Source organism: Sinohyriopsis cumingii, chromosome 14 (genome assembly GCF_028554795.1).
Source record: "Sinohyriopsis cumingii isolate HCF-2022 chromosome 14, ASM2855479v2, whole genome shotgun sequence".
NCBI classification, from domain to species: domain Eukaryota; kingdom Metazoa; phylum Mollusca; class Bivalvia; order Unionida; family Unionidae; genus Sinohyriopsis; species Sinohyriopsis cumingii.
In genome coordinates, this window is record NC_142974.1 from 16358083 (window position 1) to 16378100 (window position 20018).

The window sequence follows — 20018 nt, forward strand, 5'->3', positions numbered from 1 at the left end:
AGCATAAGCTTATTAGCACTGTCTTCCCAACAGTTACAAGAAAGAAAATATAACATCAAGGTTCTTGATGTTGGTAATAATGGTTTTACAGAAAATATGCATTATGTATTATGAATACATAATTATATGTACAAAGCATGATAATGAATGAGAACTAATTAATTGTAATTCGAACGGTATTGATTTCAGTCAATTAAGTTACTTTCTTAGTCATCCTAATATAATGTTGCACAGTTAAAAATTTGTTTATGTTTTCTACATTTAACATTGGCTTGCCGAATAATAACGTTTCAATCATATGAGCGAAAGGGAGTGTGAATAGAATTTGATCTCGAAGATTTAGATATTTGAAACAGTTTAGAAGAAAGTGTTCTGCATTCTCAATTTCACCACAGGAGCAATACTTATTATTAGAAACATGATTTGCATATACATCATAATTTAATGTTGTTGTTGTTGTTGTAAGGTTTAACACCATTTTTCAGCACTGATAGGCTATACATGGCGGCCAGTATAAATAGTGGAGGAAGAACCATGGAAAACCCCGGGAAGAACCACCGACCCACGAGAAGCTACTGGCAGGCTTTCTCACGTATCAACGTTAGGCGAGCCTGAGACTCGAACTCACGCAGACAGAGGTGAGATGCCAGTGATCCGTAACGGTGAGCGCTTTAGACCACTCGGCCACTCAGGGCCCCACATCATAATTTAATTTACAACAATTTGTTTTTAGCCTAGCATGCATGATCTCAAATATTCTGTCATCAGCATAGCAGTAACATGGAGTGGTTTCTTTATCACGACTGAATTTGATTAAAATCTGATCTCGATTTCATGTAGAACAGTGGTGATCTGATTTAGAAAATACGTTTACACATTTCATCAGCACAATCAAATTTTCTTCAGGCAAATTAATTTTCTTTTTGACTAACCCAGTGGGCACCTTAATTAGAATACAGGACTGGCCTGATCTAAAATAAGAGGGGCATCAGGCTATCATATTTTGTGAGCACTGCCGGTAAGAACTATCAACCCATGATGATGCAGTGCTACTGGCAAGCTTTCTCACCTACACACATTGGCTGAACCCGAGACTCAAACCCACTCAAACAGGCTGGGAGGGCAGTGATTTGGAAAAAGCTAGTGCTTTAGACCACTTGGCCTCCCTAGGACCCCCGTTTACAGTCATGAGTCTATAAGCTAATTACATGAGAACTTTCTGAGCAATATTTAAATATTTTACTTCATCAAAATTTTCTGCACATTTTAATGTTTCTTACAATAACTAATTCTGACGGTGTACAGTTGAGATCTAATTTTTGTTAAAGTTGGAGATGTTGTTGTACATATAAATGTAGGTATGGATTGTCATATCAGCATGTCGTTTTCACCAAAATACGTCTCAGGAATATAAACTCGTATTCATATGGGTTTGTCATCTTGATTCATTCTTATGGTATCTTGCTATTCTTAAATGAAAATGGAGATGATTTGACTTCCAATATGACCATCTCAGAGGCCAGCTTGAAAATTTTGTTATAGCTAATTATAGATGTCTGGTCATATAAGCATTGTCCTTTATTTAACCAAAAGACTTTATGATGTCTAGTTGGTCCAAGATGCAATGGTATGAATCTGAAACACCAAATGGCAAACCATGGCAACCATCTTGAAAACCTTATTATGGTTACATCACCAAGTAGGAATGTCATATCGATGTTGGGGTTCCATCAGAAGTCTTCTTTTGATGTTTTGCTGGTCCTAAATAATATCTTGTTTGGTCCTAATTGAAAACTCTGCCAATCTGACATCCAAAGAAGCAAATTTAATGATCCAGTTATTGCTGAAGAATAACAGAGATGGTTTTAATACTCAGCAAGAAAGAATGGTCTTGTATAGATTTCTTGGAAACTTTATTTGGTGAGCAGAACATTAGTCCCTTTGAAGGACTCTGGTTTTATGCAATGACCTACCAGTTATGGAAAGCTCTGATGTGAAAAGATTAGTAGTCACCCATTTAGTACATATTATGTTTCATTAATCACCACCATCAGTGTTTTCTGAAGCACCTGCATGTAAAATATACTTTTGAAAAAAAGAAAATGTATTTTTAGTAAAGAAATATATAGATTTAACTTATCAATTCCAATTTCCGTGAAGAAGGCCTATCACAAGTTGTCCCTCAAAGTCCATCCAGATCGAGTGGAGGCGTCAGAGAAAGAATTATCTACACAAAAGTTCCAGACTTTAGGAAACGTATACAGTATCTTGTCCGACCCTGAGTCCAGAAAAATATATGATGAAACAGGTTTGAACTGTTATGTTAAAACAAATTTTTAAGATATACATGGTACAAAATAATTCTTTTTAAACATAATCTTACATTGACATTTTATTCCCTAACGAAGATTAATCTGGCCAAGAAGGATAGTTGTGTTTCCAAAAACTTGACAAGCCCTGGTCTTGGCTAAATTTTTTAGTCCATAATCATTTTCAAAGAAATGGTTTTGACAGGGCCAGAACCATACACTGAGATTGAAGGTTGAACAGGACGAAAGTTATGCTATATGCAATATAAAGTTGTCAACTGGTCTCTTGCATTGGTGAACTTGTAAGAATTTCTTCTGACCTTTCCCACACCATGTTAGATATTTGAAAGTTATGTTGGGTGTAAGGACTTAGAACATCTGCTATTGAAAATATGATGAAACCATATATTAAAATGAATATTGATTCTTTGATTTACCCACTTTATATAGGTATACCTTGTCTCTTAATTAGATTATCATTCTTCAATTAGATTTGCAGGCGTGTATGGTGAACAGAAAAGTAAAAAAACAAGCTTCAGTCTAAGAAAAAAGGCTTCAAGATTGAATTTTAAAAAGAATAATTCTTTATTGCTGAATTTAGCTGTTGTTTTCAACAGGTGAAGTGGATGAGGAGAATGGTGTGCCTCAAGACCGAGACTGGACAGCTTACTGGAGGCTGCTTTTTCGAAAAATATCCATAGAGGACATCAAAGAATTTGAAAAAACATTCAAGGGTATTAAAAATATCTATCAGTACTACTCCCATTGCACTTATTTTCTCATCTGCATTGCCAGATAGTGTTACACCAGTATCACTTTTTATGGCAGTGGCAAGGTCAGCACTGATAAGACAACCATTTTCCCCTTTATTTCAGCTATAAAAAAATAGTTATCTTGTCTGTTGCTTAGAAGTTAGTTGCAGAGAAAATAGTTTCCAACAGAACTGGCCAATAGCTTAGGGTTTAGGTTGTGTGGATTTAGAGCTGATCAATTAATGATTGTGTTTGCAGTGTTGAAATGAAAAGTATAACCAGCATATAAGTTGATCTTGACATCTTTTATTTCCAATAAGTTGTCAACATCAGTGTAGTCAGAGCTGAACTGACGTATGCTGTGTTTGAGATTAAACTGTTTCAGTTTTATGAACTACTGATGCCTTCACGTAAAGCATTCCAATAAATATTGCTTCCTTTATTTGTATTTCCTTTGTTAGAGTCCGAAACATAACAGTTTGTGAAGTACCCTAGTGTTATATGCAAATTTAAAAGTTAGCCAGTTAGTGCTTGGGTAGTAATAAACGAGTGATAAAATGACGTATCAGCAAGCATATTATAGTGTTCCTCCACTTATACGACCTCCATCATCAGCAGCCACTTTTTCGACACTATCGACCGCTCCGATCGCCTAGTGGTTAGAACATCCGCTTGGATGTGGGAGGTTGTGTGTCCCTGGCTGAGTCATACCAACGACTTATAAGAATGGTACTAACATCTGCCTTGCTGTGCACTCAGCATTACGAGATTAGTGTTAGGACTGGCCGGCCTGGTGTCAGAATAATATGACTGGTTGGGACATGATGTTAAACGTCTGTGGCATGATGCCCCAGTGCTTGACATCACTGTAAACTATTACACTGCAGACATAGTAACAATATGGCCGAAAATTTTTAAAGTTACGTTAAAAATCCAGAACACACACACACAAGCACAAATATTGCCCCCCCCCCCCAAAGGGCAACACTCTTTTACAGCCATTTTTCCTGGTGCAGAAGGTATGACTATATAAGAGAGGAACCACTGTGTTAGGTATTAAGTTTCTGTCAGACTTGTCATTGCGTCTCAGCATAAGACATAAAGGTTTTTTAAGTTTATACAAAGGATGACAGTCTGTTCCATTGTTTGCCATTCTGTTTTGAAATATAGCTGTGATTACTAAAATGACACACGCATTATTTTTAAGACTACGTCTCCAAAACTGGTGAACAAAAATTTATCAGAAGTTACCCATGATCATCCAGGTATTAAGACATTTAAATTAAAATAACAAAATATCATTCTAACAACAAATATGGCTTACATTACCTTTCACCGCAGAGTCTATAGTTTTCTTCACATTAACATGAGTTCGACATTGCATACCTTCATCAAAGACACCGGTCATTGAGAGCCACTGGTCAGTACTTTCCAGAGTCAACCATGCCCTACTAGTGCCTACACAGAGTACTGTTAAACATGGACAGACATCGTGCTAATTGCAGCAATTGTACTATAAAAGGCAGATAGCACAATACCCAGGGCTCATTGAAATCTATGTAAGACCCGTCAAATATTCTAAGTTTATTACCCATGGGCTTGTCAGGAAATAAAAGTTAAGTCTAATTTGCCTGACAGACACTTGAGTATGCCACGGAAATGCAGCATTTTCGTGTTTTCAGTTTGAAATTCTTCAAATACACTTGTAAAATATTAATATTCCTCCTCTGCTGGAGTTTTATATGTAGGTATCTACACCTTATGAAGAATGTTTTCTTCATTGTAATGCAAGCTATCAACTTGTACAGAGCAAAGCATATGTCCTCTGGGTAGGGAATAATACTATTTATATTCTGCTCTGGACTGCTCTGGTGGCCTAGCAGTTAGAGTGCCTGCTTTGGATGCGGGCGGTTGCGGATTCTATCCCAGCTGAGTCACACCAAAGACTTATAAAAATGGTACTATTAGCTGCCTTGCTTGGTGCTCAGCATTAAGAGGTTAGTGCTAGGACTGGTCATCCTAGTGGGAGAATAATGTGACTGGGTGGAAATGATGATATATGTCTGCGGTATGATGCCCACTGCTAGACATCACTACTAACTGCCACATTGCAGACAGAATAGCGATATGACTGACATTGTTTCTTAAAGCTACATTAAAAATCCAGATCACACACACATATTCTGCTTCATTTGTATGAAGGATAATGATAGATCACTTGACGATGAAGGAGATCATTGCTTTAAGCGAAATTGAATCAAAATCTGAATATGAGATATAAATATTGTTTGTAGACGCTATAAGGCATAAACTGTGTTGGCACTGAGCAGTGTTTTAAATCAAGACTTGTAGAAAACATTGCCTTAATGAATACTACATAAAATTTAAAATTTTAGCAGACAGGGTTACATAAAATCTTATTTTCTGAAGTTCACTGTTTTTGTCTTCAGTTTAATATAAAGTGTCATTTTCAATGATGAGTCAGAATAAAAGTAAAAACACATGGCCTTCTGGGGCAAGTAGAATTTGAGTCATGGCAAGTGATATTTGTAAAGTCACTTCCACTCAGCATGTGTTACAAATTTGTTTTTTTTTTGGGTACTATTACTTTTACATGCTGTCAAAATTCAATCATTCATAATATGATCTCTGTTTAATGAAAAAATGTTTGATAGAGTGCTGTGATACAGTGTTTGATCAATTGCTATGACACGGTGTTTAAATCGTGCATTTTCAAATATTAATTCAACATTTAGAGCATGATAAAAGCTATATGACAGCTTTTAAATATTTGTGTTTTTCAGTGAAGGTGACACATGTGTCTTTATTTCCCATCAAATGATCAAGTTCACGACCGTACCGTGTAGGACTGAGGGTATTATGTGCTTAAATAATGAATCAAGAAAACTTTGATGTGATCATCTCTATGATTGAAAAATTACATAAGATTTTATGCAACTCATTGATCAACTTGATCCTGAAAATATCACAGATAATTTTGAGGTATTGCAACAACGACGAGATGAAGGTAGATATACATTACCAGCAGATTATCAATTCATCAAATTAATTGAACAAGCAATGGTAACGTTTTTCGCTATAGGCTGTGATAAAAAAAATTGCTGAATTTGTTTCTCCATCGTTTTAAGACATGATTATAATTGTCTTCATATATCCAACACTAACCTATTCCTCATTTCTCCATCGTTTTAAGATATGTTTATAATTGTCTTCATACATCCATCACTAACCTATTCATGATATCTCGATCGCTTTAAGACATGATTCTAATTGTCTTCATACATCCAACACTAACCTATTCCTCATTTCTCCATCGCTTTAGGACATGAATATACTTGACTCTGTATATCCAACACTAACCTATTCCTGATTTCTCCATCGTTTTAAGACATATTTATAATTGTCTTCATACATCTAACACTAACCTATTCCTGATTTCTCCATCGTTTTAAGACAATATTATAATTGTCTTCGTATTTCCAACACTAACCTATTCCTGATTTCTCCATCGTTTATAGACATATTTCTAATTGTCTTCATACATCCAACACTAACCTATTCCTGATTTCTCCATCGTTTTAAGACAAGATTATAATTGTCTTCGTATTTCCAACACTAACCTATTCCTGATTTCTCCATCGTTTATAGACATATTTCTAATTGTCTTCATACATCCAACAATAACCTATTCCTGATTTCTCCATCGTTTTAAGACATGAATATACTTGACTCCGTTTATCCAACACTAACCTATTCCTGATTTCTCCATCGTTTTAAGACATGAATATACTTGACTCCGTATATCCAACACTAACCTATTCCTGATTTCTCCATCGTTTTAAGACAAGATTATAATTGTCTTCGTATATCCGACACTAACCTATTCCTGATTTCTCCATCGTTTTAAGACATGATTATAATTGTCTTCATACATCCAACACTAACCTATTCCTGATTTCTCCATCGTTTTAAGACATTATTATAATTGTCTTCATATAGCCAACACTAACCTATTCCTGATTTCTCCATCGTTTTAAGGCATAATTATAATTGTGATGACAGTTAAAATCGCAACTTAAACATTTATTTACAGACCACACCAAAATTAATTTATTTTCATAAACATAAATTCAGGTGTTCTATGATACTTTCGATAGTGAATATACATCTGATATTCAAATAAAACGGCGTGTTTTCTTCATGAAGAGATCGTTATTAGTTGGTTCTTTAAATAGTAAAAGGAGCCAAGGAATCCGTGAAAATTTATATCCAATGAATAAAGTTAAATTCACAATAAATGATTGCCCACTCAATAAAGTAATGTGTGTGATGGTTCACGCAGTATTAGTAATGTTTGTGATCGCCCACTCAATATAAGTAATGTTTGTGACCGCTGACTCGGTACTAGTAATAGTCCCTGATTTAAGTTTTCAGTCCAGCGTATCGGTGCAATAGAACAGGTGCTAGAGGTAAGAGTAATGTAAAATAATGATTATTGACATAAATTAATCAGATTAATGTTACAGTTAGCAGCAGGGAGGGTGAACAGACCACTTGCTTGAAAGTCCATTTATGAAAAATAAAACATCATACAAAATAAAATGAAAAATACAAGGTCATTAACGTCAAACCGAAGCCTCTAACTAAAAATCGAAAGTTTCTCTAATGTGGTTAGCCCATTTTGTTATTTTATCTTTGTCTTTCGTGTTTTTCAAAATGTGTATATGTTTTGTTTACCTTTTCAGACACTCATTTTTGGTCGCACCCTCCCTGGTGCAGTATTGTGTGAGTAATTAAATCATTATTATATCAATGATGGAATAGACTAGATTAGCTCGAGAGTGACTAGACTCAATTAAGAAATATATCCTTGTTCGTGATGCTGTCAAGCAGCACCTACAAGCACATCAGGAGTCTCAGGTGGAATTTGCAGAAGGTGCAGAACAATTATTTAAGCCTGTTATGAAGACTACCGAAGGAGTTACAGAGGCTACCAAGCGTCTTCTTCTACGCTGGAGGAAACCACTAAAGCAACTGAAACAATAGCAGAAAGAACTATAAAAAAACAAGAAAGATTTTACGAGACCTTCCAGCTAAAAAAGCTGCCGCTCATCTACAATTACAAGAAGAAACACAACAAGTACTTGAGAGTATTGACAAAGTCCACGAGGAGGTCGGTGATGTGAGGGATATTGTTATGCCAAAACAAAAACCAAAACCAGCAACCCGATTTACCGAGGAAGGTCTTAGACAACTTCAAGAAAACGCTCTAAAGGTTGCCGCAACAGCATATCCAGACTGTGATAAATTATTAGATCCAGACACCGCCAGTGTTCCAGAAAAAAAAATTGGATTCCTTGTATCCAACATCATTAAACAATATAAGATACATTTTGCAGACTTTGAGAAACAAGTCGAAGAATTTAGAAGAAAGTCCTTACTCGGAGTTTTGCCCCCACCCCGTATCGAGGAAGAAGAAGTAATTGAAAGTGGTATTGGTTCAGGTACCAGGGGGAGTGGCCTTGTTACTCCGTGTCCAGGCAACGTTCTTGCTGATGTTGAAAGATTAGAAATCCTCATTGGAGGAAAACGAGCCTGTAATAATTCCCCAGAAGCAATTAATGAAGCAGCTGATATTTGTCAACGATTATCTACAGGCGGTATCATGGATATTAATGTTAATCGGTCCCTCATCGATGAAATTGTTGATGATTATCACAGTGATTAAGGAGGTATGCAATTATATTTGTGACAAAATAATAAGATGATCATACATAATGCTCAACGTGGACCTGCAATGGTCAGGGTGATAAAATCGCGATTACCAACATACAAAGTTACCAACGGAGATGGACTCGGTGACGTTTTTCAAGGTCAGTTTAGAATAACAGCCCCAAAAGTAATACCGATAGCAAAACAATTATCAATGAAAGCTGTTGATTTTGTTCGTGATAAGGGTATTGGTGCTGTTGGTAATGTTGCTAGTAACCCAATTCTCGGCAATATAGGATATACTAGCACGATTCATGCGGCGAACACCTCAGTCAGTAAAATTACCCAGCACTGAAGTTATGCCTGCAAATGTTAGTAAAATAATACATCAAGCTGCAAATCAAAAACTAGAACAGTTGGCTAGTGTACCTCAATCGGAAAAAGAAACAGAAAAAGAATACTTGCAAGTTTAATAGCAGGAAGTGGTATTCGTGTTAGACGATAACAATTATAATAAAATGTTTAAAGGCGTATCTGATCCAGCAATTACCAACATTATACTTATGACGCACGAGAGCCATATCAGCGTGGACTAATCGAACTTCAAGTTCAGGATGCAAACGGATATTTCTTACCCGCTGCAACATGTATTGAAGCAGAAGGTAGACTTTTACAAGCAGATGATACAGGAATCGGAAATGGTTATTGACCTGGTTTTGTTAATAATGGTATTACGGCGTTATTTAAAAGTGCCATGTACATGATTGACGGAAGAACCATTGAATTATGCCTGGAAAACGTCGATATTGCCACGACGATACTTGGCCTTGCAAGATACAGCGATGATTACTTGAGATCAGCTGGTCCGTCAATGATGTTTGCAAAGGATACAACTGATCATCTAACCTAACACTAAATGCAGCTGGAACTGCAGTTGCATCGATGAATGACTATTTCAACTTAGGATTCGCCGCACGTAGATCGATTTTAAATGACGAAGAAGAATTTTCATGTGTGATTCCACTATCACATCTATTTCGATTTTGTAGACATGTCAGAAAGGTTATTTTCGGAACCAAGCGTACAGTTGTACTTGTTAGAAAAGACAACGACGATGATGCAGTTGTTGCGTGTATAGTAAGCCTAACAAAACGTTCGTTGTGGATGCCAGTAATGACTCCACCGATCGACAAGGAGCAACGGTTACTCTCTTGTATGAGTCAAGGTGGTAAATCGACATTGTCATGGTTGACAATGACAACAGGCAGTACTTCAAGCAAAGTGTATGGTTTATTTACATGGCAGATAGCATATAATCAGGGTGTTTCTGCACCGCGGCATATATTTATTACATTTCAGGAAAATGTAAGAGAAAGCACACAAATACGAAATCCAATGGTATTTGACACGCTTGGAGTTAGTGAAGTTTATATAAGTATAAATGGGCATCAGGAACCATCCGAAGAAGTACTGTTGAGTTTTGATCACAATCATGTAGCACTTGTTTATCATAGGTTGATTACATTTATGGGACGCGATCAGAATGTTGATTCTGGTTTGCTGATATCTCAGCGTGACTTTGCAACGCTGTAAATAATCTATTAGACTTACTCAGGCAATCTGTCGTTGAGATACACTTCCGTGCTCGTGTAGCACAACCACCACCAAAAATGTGGTCCACCAGTTATTCCTGGTGGTTATAAAACAGTTACTGCTGTTCTTCTCTCAGACAAAACAACGTTGCTTGAAGGTGTTTGTGAACGAATGAAAGTCATTGATACACCATTAGAAAAGAAGTAATTACATCGCTCATGATATTCACGTCATATCATCATGTTAGTGTCAGTCTGACTCCTTGTCAGATTAAAATGCTTCAATCGAAATCAGCAAAGAACTGTGGAATACAAATATCACCAAAATAAACCATCATTGTCAGAACATCAACTCAGGCATTTCAATGACGCCAAACAATCAAAAACACTCGTTAAACTTAATCATTTTGCTAGCGCCATTAAAGATTCAATCGAGACTGGCGGTATATTTTCACTTCTTGCAGCTATAGCAGCGTTAATAGCCTCTGCTGATCCAGATGTTGCAAAATCAGCTGCACTTGATGCTATTGGAACTGCTGCTGGAATGGCATTAATGAAAGCAACAGGAAAATGAATAAAGACTTCTGAAAAAGGGAAAGGATCTAAGATTGCCAGGAACCCCTCACTGGCACGGAAAAGGTCTGAGATTTCCAGGAACACTTTGCTGATTCTTCCTATGTCAAATTTTGATTTACTTGATGCTGCTAAAAATTAAGTATAAAAATTTTCAGAGGTGTTTTTATGCGTGACCAATTACCAAAACAACCAAATTCTATTGAAACCGGTATCATTAATCTTGATAAAAGTTGTGATCCAGGTACTCATTGGGTTGCATGCGCGATTGATCCGTGTGGAATTGATCCATGTGGAATTGTTTATTTTCATTGGTATGGACTGGCTCCACTAAAAGAATTTTTTAAATATGTAAGCACGATAAACACTCCAGTATGAAATTCAACATTACCAACACAAACAATAACTGATCCGTCAATATTTGCCCATGAAGTAATTGCTCTACTCTACGTTGTTTCACCATCAACAACACCATACATAAAGTCGTGCACGAGTATTCAAGTAGACGGTCCGTCCTTTTAAACAAATCTTAAAGTAAAATGGTTGATATGTACTGAAGATCTTCACAAAAACAAAAAAATTAACAGAATAACTCATGAAAATGTGAGTAAACAGATTAGTGATAAAATATCTGAATTATTAAACCTTGCAAATATAGATTCAAACGAAGTGATTGTATTTCAAGATAAGCAAGGAAAAATTAAAAACAAACAATCTTTCATTGCAAGATATTATCGTTAGAATTAATGGAGTAACTGAAAATAGCATAGCTGTGTTTGCGATTAATAGAACATTAAACCTTGAGTTATTATGTCAACGATATCAGATAATATTCGTGGTTGAGTACAAAAATCCGGTGATACAATGACTGGTTCTCTCAATATGTCTAATAATAAAATTACTGATCTTGGAAAAGAAGAATCAGACAATGACGCTGCAACGAAGAAATTCGTCCTTCCAATCATGAACTCGTTAGTTTCCGTTAATAATGAAATGACCACATTTAGATCTGCGCATTCTAATCAGGTACAATTGTTTTTAAATTTTCGTAGAAACATAAATAGATCCATTAATGAATATTTTGAAAATCCACCAGCCATTGTCATTAAGCTCTCTGACATAAAATAATTACCGACAGTTCTGTGTATACGGTAGCATCTGGATAAGCATTATGGTCACCACTCAATAAATCCATTAAACATCACGCTGAGGTTACCGGTAGATACAGGTTCTCAGTACTTGGCGTTGCAACATTTACGATATCTACCACAATTTTATGGACTTTGTCAGGTCGATCTCCTGGATAGATGTTAGTGATGTTGGAGCAACACGACGAGGAAACATTTGTAGCAGACCCGAAGAAAAAATAAACTCGGCTTGATTTACTATTGGTGTCTTGAATTAGTAGCTAAATTCCCACCTACTTAAAAATTAATGAGCATTTTGGTCAAGTTTCAACGTATTAGATACAATCAAGCACGTGAATGGCAAACAAAACTAACATTTTTTGTTGACGACCATAGAGTAAAAGTAAAAAATATCGAAGACGTGTAGTTATTGTTGACATAGTTGTGTTTTCGGCATCCGCTATTATCGCTGGAACAGGCGTATTGATATCAACAAAAACAATGCCATCACCAGCAGTTATAGCAATATGTGTTTCGGCAGCAACAAAATTGATGGTGTACTTAATATCATCGCAAAAATATCTACGTGTGCAAGTACAAAAGTACATGAGTATACAATAAAGCTGCATGCAGCGACACTTACTTATATTGAAGTAACGAACTTTTTGCACAATAAGGGCATGGATATCGGTTTTATTCCTTTAAAGCAGGATATTCAATTACTCCTGGGGGAAGGAATAAGTGCCTCATCCCAAGGCATTTATGTATTCACAGAACACTGTTTAATTTAGACGTCAGGTTTAGGACTATTTGCAATCCCTAACGACCTGGGTGAAGGGCTATCCATGAGTGAGAATTAACCCAACACATACTCATGTTAAATAATGAATTTCAGTTTGTTATCAACCGAGCCAAGTGTCCACCGAATCAGTATGTGACGCCCGTAGCGATTGCTCGCCACCATGACGTCACATCGGAACACCTGGGTTTAGACGGGTGGAAATGGTTCTACATCTTCATCGTGGTACAGGGGGACCAGGAGAGGGAATGGAGGAAAGGTACCCAGCAGCAGGTGCAAAGGCACAGAGCCCTGAAACGCCAACCCATACTTAACCACATTTAATCCAGTTATTAATGGACGATAAAAAGTACCAATCACTTGTAAGCCACCTGTGTAATTTGTTCAAATCAAACTAGTCTTAAAATTTTCCTACGTCCTAACTAATCAGTTAATATTAGTACATAGTGTACATATTTTGTGGCCTACACATTTCTGATTACTATTATGTCTAAGCGACATAAAATCTTTTGATCACTCTTAGGTAAAATGGTTACAATTTTGAAGCGGGGGATTTAATGATGAAGTCAGTGTAATGGTTTTGTCAAATTGGGATTCCAAGCCAAAATAGGATCCCTAGATAAGAGGCAGTTTGTTTAGTACAACTAAAAAGGACTGTTTAAGGCAGCAGGTAACAATGCATTCCGGCCGGTTTCCTGGTCAAATATCTTTTCCGCCGTGTGACTCTCTTTATACCACTGATTCGGGAATGCCTCAAACCCATGAAGTTCTGTTAAGTATTCAGCGGCATCAATCAAGGTCGACAGTGGGTGTTTTTCATAGGCTTCTTTATAGTAGGTGGAGAGGATGCGGTTACCAAAATTCATTGTTGTGGCCATGGTTTGTTTTTAGAGACTTCGTTGCTAAGTAAGATACTGCATTTATATACTTTCCTGCTTTTTGGTGTCGTCTATAGTCTTCTGCCTGAATCGCTCTCCTTGCCATCCTCAACCTGACTCTGCTTATCTTCTGTAAAACCCTCTTGTTCGTCATCAGTTTCATCCTTTTTGTCCATGACAGGAGTATTCTCTTCCTTAAAGGCGCTAAGCAATTCTTGAAGTGTAGCGACCAATTTCGGTTGCCAGGGAGTATGACCAGGAGTAGATGGATTTTGTGTAGGAGTCATACTCGTAGGAAAATGAGCGACAATAGTAGCATATGTCTCCTGTTCTTGCTGTTGTTTGTGGACCAGAGCTTGGTCTGGTGAAGCCAGTGCAGTCAATACCGGTAGCCGGGCCCCAAGAGTTGTTATTGTTGGCTCAGGAGACTGCTGGTGATTATTTTCTCCGTGGGTCGTACTCGGCTGGTCGCAGGTTAACCGGGTCTGCACTGTATGCTCCCTCGATTTCTACTTACTCCACTTTTTCCGACTCCTGGGCATTCTCCTTTCTTCATTTTCTACTTCTTTTTCCTCCAATAGTAAGATCAAAGTCGTTCCTGTTAGCTTTAGCTCTTAAACTCCAGCCTGAGGCAACTGTAAGGCCAAGGCCCTTCACTGCATTTAGTGCCTGAGCGGGAATCATTTCCGTCCCTCGCTCCATTGATTGCATTACTTTGTCTTGCTTCGTTCGCTGCACGAGGCGACACTAGCATACTCCAAATTGTCTTTGTTGATATCAGTAGGTCTCTGTGATGGAATAATATATGATGCTGAGTTCACAGAAAAGATTAAAATTTACAAGGAAGGAATAACTGTGATAGAATCTACGCCTGATTTAAATAATAATAATAATAATAATAATAATAATAATAATAATAATAATAATAATGTCGATGTCGAGCGAATTACTACAACAGATCGATGATATCAGCAAGCTCAACTTATCCTGGATTTAGTGTCAACTTTTCAACTGCAATTCAAAAGATAACGAAATAGCACTAGCACAATTACGAGTATATCATAGTTGGCCAAATTTTAGATCAAAGTCAGTTGGTGAATTACCAGCAAATAATTCACTATTATTTGCAAATAAAAATAAACCCGATTTAACCCCCGATGAATTCCATTGCAGAATTAAATCTAATACGGGTAAAGAATCCCAAATTGCTATCACTGTTCACGAACCAACATTATCAGCAGCGATAAAAATAAACTCGCTAGAATATGCTGTAGATTTTTATCAATCATCAATCCGAAGTGTGTTAGGATGGCCTGGTGTTCCTTCAGAATTTCACAAACTGCCAGAACCACAACGCTACGAATTCTTCACGGACAAGAAAATATTCTTACAGGATTCAGAATATCCAAAAGAATATCCATGGAATAAGGAATATCATTAATTTAAATATGATGAAAAGGTTTTTGGGCAAACCAAAGTTTTACCTACTACTAAAAATGTTGGAGTTCCATCTATCCTACCAGAAGATTTATTTAATTTTTCTGAAATTCCTAACGAAGAATTCATTAATTAAAACTATCAAATTATATGTAATACTCTACGACATTTATTTTCTAGCATCACATAATACTACAATATCGACGTAAAACAACAAATCACTGAAACCATCCAACATCTGAATCAAGTTACATCAGACCTTGAGTATGCCAGTTTAGTTATTATTGAGTCTGTAATCTTCGGACGGCATAGATTTACTAGCAAAGCTCGTAAATTATGATTTGCTGAACAGTATAAAATAACTGAAGCAGAATTACCAACATTTGTAATACCGGGATTTAACACCGACGAAATAAAAAAATCACTATACGATCTTATAAATGAATATTTTTTAGAAGTAGTCAAGTCGTGGAGAAAAAGGAACCCACAAGCAATTTTTCTCAAACATAACAATGATCAAATTGATGGGTATATTAACCATATTTTTTCAGATGATTACTCAATAGCATCAAATTGATGGGTATATTACCCTTAATTTTTCAGATTATCAAATAATTTCATCAAATTGATGGGTATATTACCAATATTTTGTCAGATTATCAAACTGTTTCATCAAATTGATGGGTATATTACCCATATATTTTCAGATTATCGAACAATTTCATCAAATTGGTAGGTATATTACCCAAATGAAATCAGATTATGAAACGATTTCATCAAATTGATGGGTATATTATCCAAATCAAATCAGATTATCAAACACTTTCATCAAATTGATGGGTATATTACCCAAATTAAATCCGATTATCAAATAATTTCATCAAACTGATGGGTATATTACCCATCTTTTTTTCAGATTACTAGTCACTTTATGCAATTAAAACGGGTAAATAGTATTCAAAACAATAAAAAATCTCATCCATTAAATAAAAAATAAAAGAATTACATAATAATAATTTCAACTTTGACTTTGTCAAGTAACAAGTAAATATATCATAACAGAATTTACTTTTTACTGATTTTCGTTTAGATTTCAGGTAATGGCACTTAAAATCATGAAAACCAGTCAGATTTTATAATTCGATGGGGTAAATGTTACTTAAAATCATGCAAATCAGTCAGATTTTATAATTTGATGGAGAGCATGGTACTCGAAATTGTGAAAATCCTACTGAAAAAAAAATATTACATAATAAGTAATATTATTTATATAAATATTATAATTTGAATAAATATTATCATCACAATAAATATTATAACCTTATTATTCACTGTGATAATCATCAACAATTTCATCGATGAGGGTCCGATTAACATTAATATCCATGATACCGCCTGTAAATAATCGTTGACAAATATCAGCTGCTTCATTAATTGCTTCTGGGGAATTATTACAGGCTCGTTTTCCTCCAATGAGGATTTCTAATCTTTCAACATCAGCAAGAACGTTGCTTTGACATGGAGTAACAAGGCCACTACCCCTGGTACCTGAACCAATACCACTTTCAATTACTTCTTCTTCCTCGATACGAGGTGGGCTGAGTGGCAAAACTCCGAGTAAGGACTTTCTTCTAAATTCTTCGACTTGTTTCTCAAAGTCTGCAAATGTATCTTATATTGTTTAATGATGTTGGATACAAAAGGAATCCAATTTTTTTTCTGGAACACTGGCGGTGTCTGGATCTAATAATTTATCACAGTCTGGATATGCTGTTGCGGCAACCTTTACAGCGTTTTCTTGAAGTTGTCTAAGACCTTCCTCGGTAAATCGGGTTGCTGGTTTTGGTTTTTGTTTTGGCGTAACAATATCCCTCACATCACCGACCTCCTCATGGACTTTGTCAATACTCTCAAGTACTTGTTGTGTTTCTTCTTGTAATTGTGGATGAGCCGCATCATTTTTAGCTGGAAGGTCTCGTAAAATCTTTCTTGTTTTTTTATAGTTCTTTCTGCTATTGTTCCAGTTGCTTTAGTGGTTTCCTCCAACGTAGGAATCACGAACAGGGATATATTTCTTAATTGACTCTACTTGGTCTCGAGCTAATCTAATCTATTAATTATTGATATAATAATGATTTAATTACTCACACAATACTGCACCAGGGAGCGTGCGACCAAAAATGAGTGTCCGAAAAGGTAAACAAAACATATACACATTTTGAAAAACACGAACGACAAAGATAAAATGACAAAATGAGCTAACCACATTAGAGAAACTTTCGGTTTTTAGTTAGAGGCTTCGGTTTGACGTTAATGACCTTGCATTTTTCATTTTATTTTGTATGATGTTTTATTTTTCATAAATGGACTTTCAAGCAAGTGGTCTGTTCACCCTCCCTGCTGCTAACTGTAACATTAATCTGATTAATTTATGTCAATAATCATTATTTTACATTACTCTTACCTCTAGCACCTGTTCTATTGCATCGATACGCTGGACTGAAAACTTAAATCAGGGACTATTACTAGTACCGAATCAGCGATCACAAACATTACTTATATTGAGTAGGCGATCACAAACATTACTAATACTGAGTGAACGATCACACACATTACTTTATTGAGTGGGCGATCATTTATTGTGAATTTAGCTTTATTCATTGGATATAAATTTTCACGGATTCCTTGGCCCCTTTTACTATTTAAAGAACCAACTAATGACGATCTTTTCATGAAGAAAACACGCCGTTTTATTTGAATATCAGATGTATATTCACTATCGAAAGTATCATAGAACACCTGAATTTATGTTTATGAAAATAAATTAATTTTGGTGTGGTCTGGAGAGATGAATGCAAATCAATAAAAATAATAATCATTTATTTTACGATAATTTAAACTGGTTGCAAATATTGTAATGCACATAAGTACCGACCGATATCAAAATGCATGTAGTCAATGACGCCAGACCTTGAATTACGTCTGAATGTTACGACGAATTTAGAATCGAAAACAAAACTGGTTATCAGAGAGCTATTCAATGCTCTACTTTATAATTTAATAACTGTCGTTCACGGCAGTCAATTTATCATATCCACAAATTTATATTCTAATAATAAGCGCACATTTAAATAAAAATGCTTGATACGCTGTGAACTTGTAATTTACACAATGTTAAGATAAGAGTTCTTCCCTCGTGATTTATTTATCATTGACACTCGTTTTTATCCGTCAGATTAACGGGGTGTGTGGGATGGTTCGATGTCACAGGAATGGATAGATTTAAATAATGGTGCAGATATATGCAGTTTGTATCCCATATTTACAAGCTATATCTCACCGTATTCATTTTTAATAACTAGTGAATTCCAACATTACATCTTGCAATAAAAAGTCTGTTAATGTTTGTTCAATATACCTGTCACACATCTAATTGTAAAGGCAATAAATAAAATCCAGAATTCATTCAAATTTTGTTCCTTAGTGGTGCTATAGAATCATTTACAGCGGTGATGTTTCTAGTATCACTTTAAAAAATAATCAAGTTTTATCTGTAAAACATAGATACTGCCTCCTACATTGTTTTGCACAAACATTGAACATTGAGTCCGTTCGTTTTGCTATAAACTAAATCAAATACCGTCCGGAGACAATCATTTTAGAAATTTTCTGTATTTACATACTTTCCCTGTAAAACTTTTGCAAAAGGACAGCTATATTTTTACAATTTGAATTGAAATTGGGGCACTGAAAATTTATTTAGATTTTGCGAGGATACGGGTTTAAATTGATACAATTTTAATACAGCACAGAAGACTAAAAGGAACACAAATAGACCTTTACAAATAGATCTTAAATGTTTAATATTCTTTACGTATTAATATGCAAACGTTGCATTTGCTATTGTATTATTGCATTGTTCGCAATAATAAATTCCATCAAAGAATCACTAATTTTTGTGGATTTGCTAGATTTGCGAGGAAGTAGATGTTCCCGATAAATTTTACAATTCAGTAACGTACCGAAGAAGACGTAATATTGTACATTTGGTTTAGTGTCGAGGGGGGGGGGATACTATCTTTGAGACGGACATTCGTGGAAATACAATATTGTTACAATAGTATTACTTTATTATTACAACTGATTCCATCTGACTGGCAGTGACTATCCAGCACCATGCTAAATTACGAAATGAATTGTACTCTGAAATAAATACATGAATTGGTTATGGACAAAACTATATAGTCTAACTAATAGTAGCTGTTTCAATATATGGAATACCACTGTCACCCAAAGAGTATCGTATACAGGTTACACTCAACGAAAAATAGTAAACAGCTTTTTAAAGAAAAACTCTTGATTACATGTAAATAAATGTTTAAGTAGCGACTTTAACTGTCATCACAATTATAATCATGTCTTGAAACGATGGAGAAATCAGGAATAGGTTAGTGTTGGATGTAAGAAGACAATTTAAATCATGTCTTAAAACGATCGAGATATCAGGAATAGGTTAGTGATGGATGTATGAAGACAATTATAAACATATCTTAAAACGATGGAGAAATCAGGAATAGGTTAGTGTTGGCTCTATCAGGACAATTATAAACATGTCTTAAAACGATGGAGAAATCAGGAATTGGTTAGTGTTGGATGTATGAAGACAATTAAAAACATGTCTTAAAACGATGGAAAGATCAGGAATAGGTTAGTGTTGGATGTATGAAGACAATTATAAACATGTCTTAAAACGATGGAAAGATCAGGAATAGGTTAGTGTTGGCTGTATGAAGACAATTATAATTATGTCTTAAAACG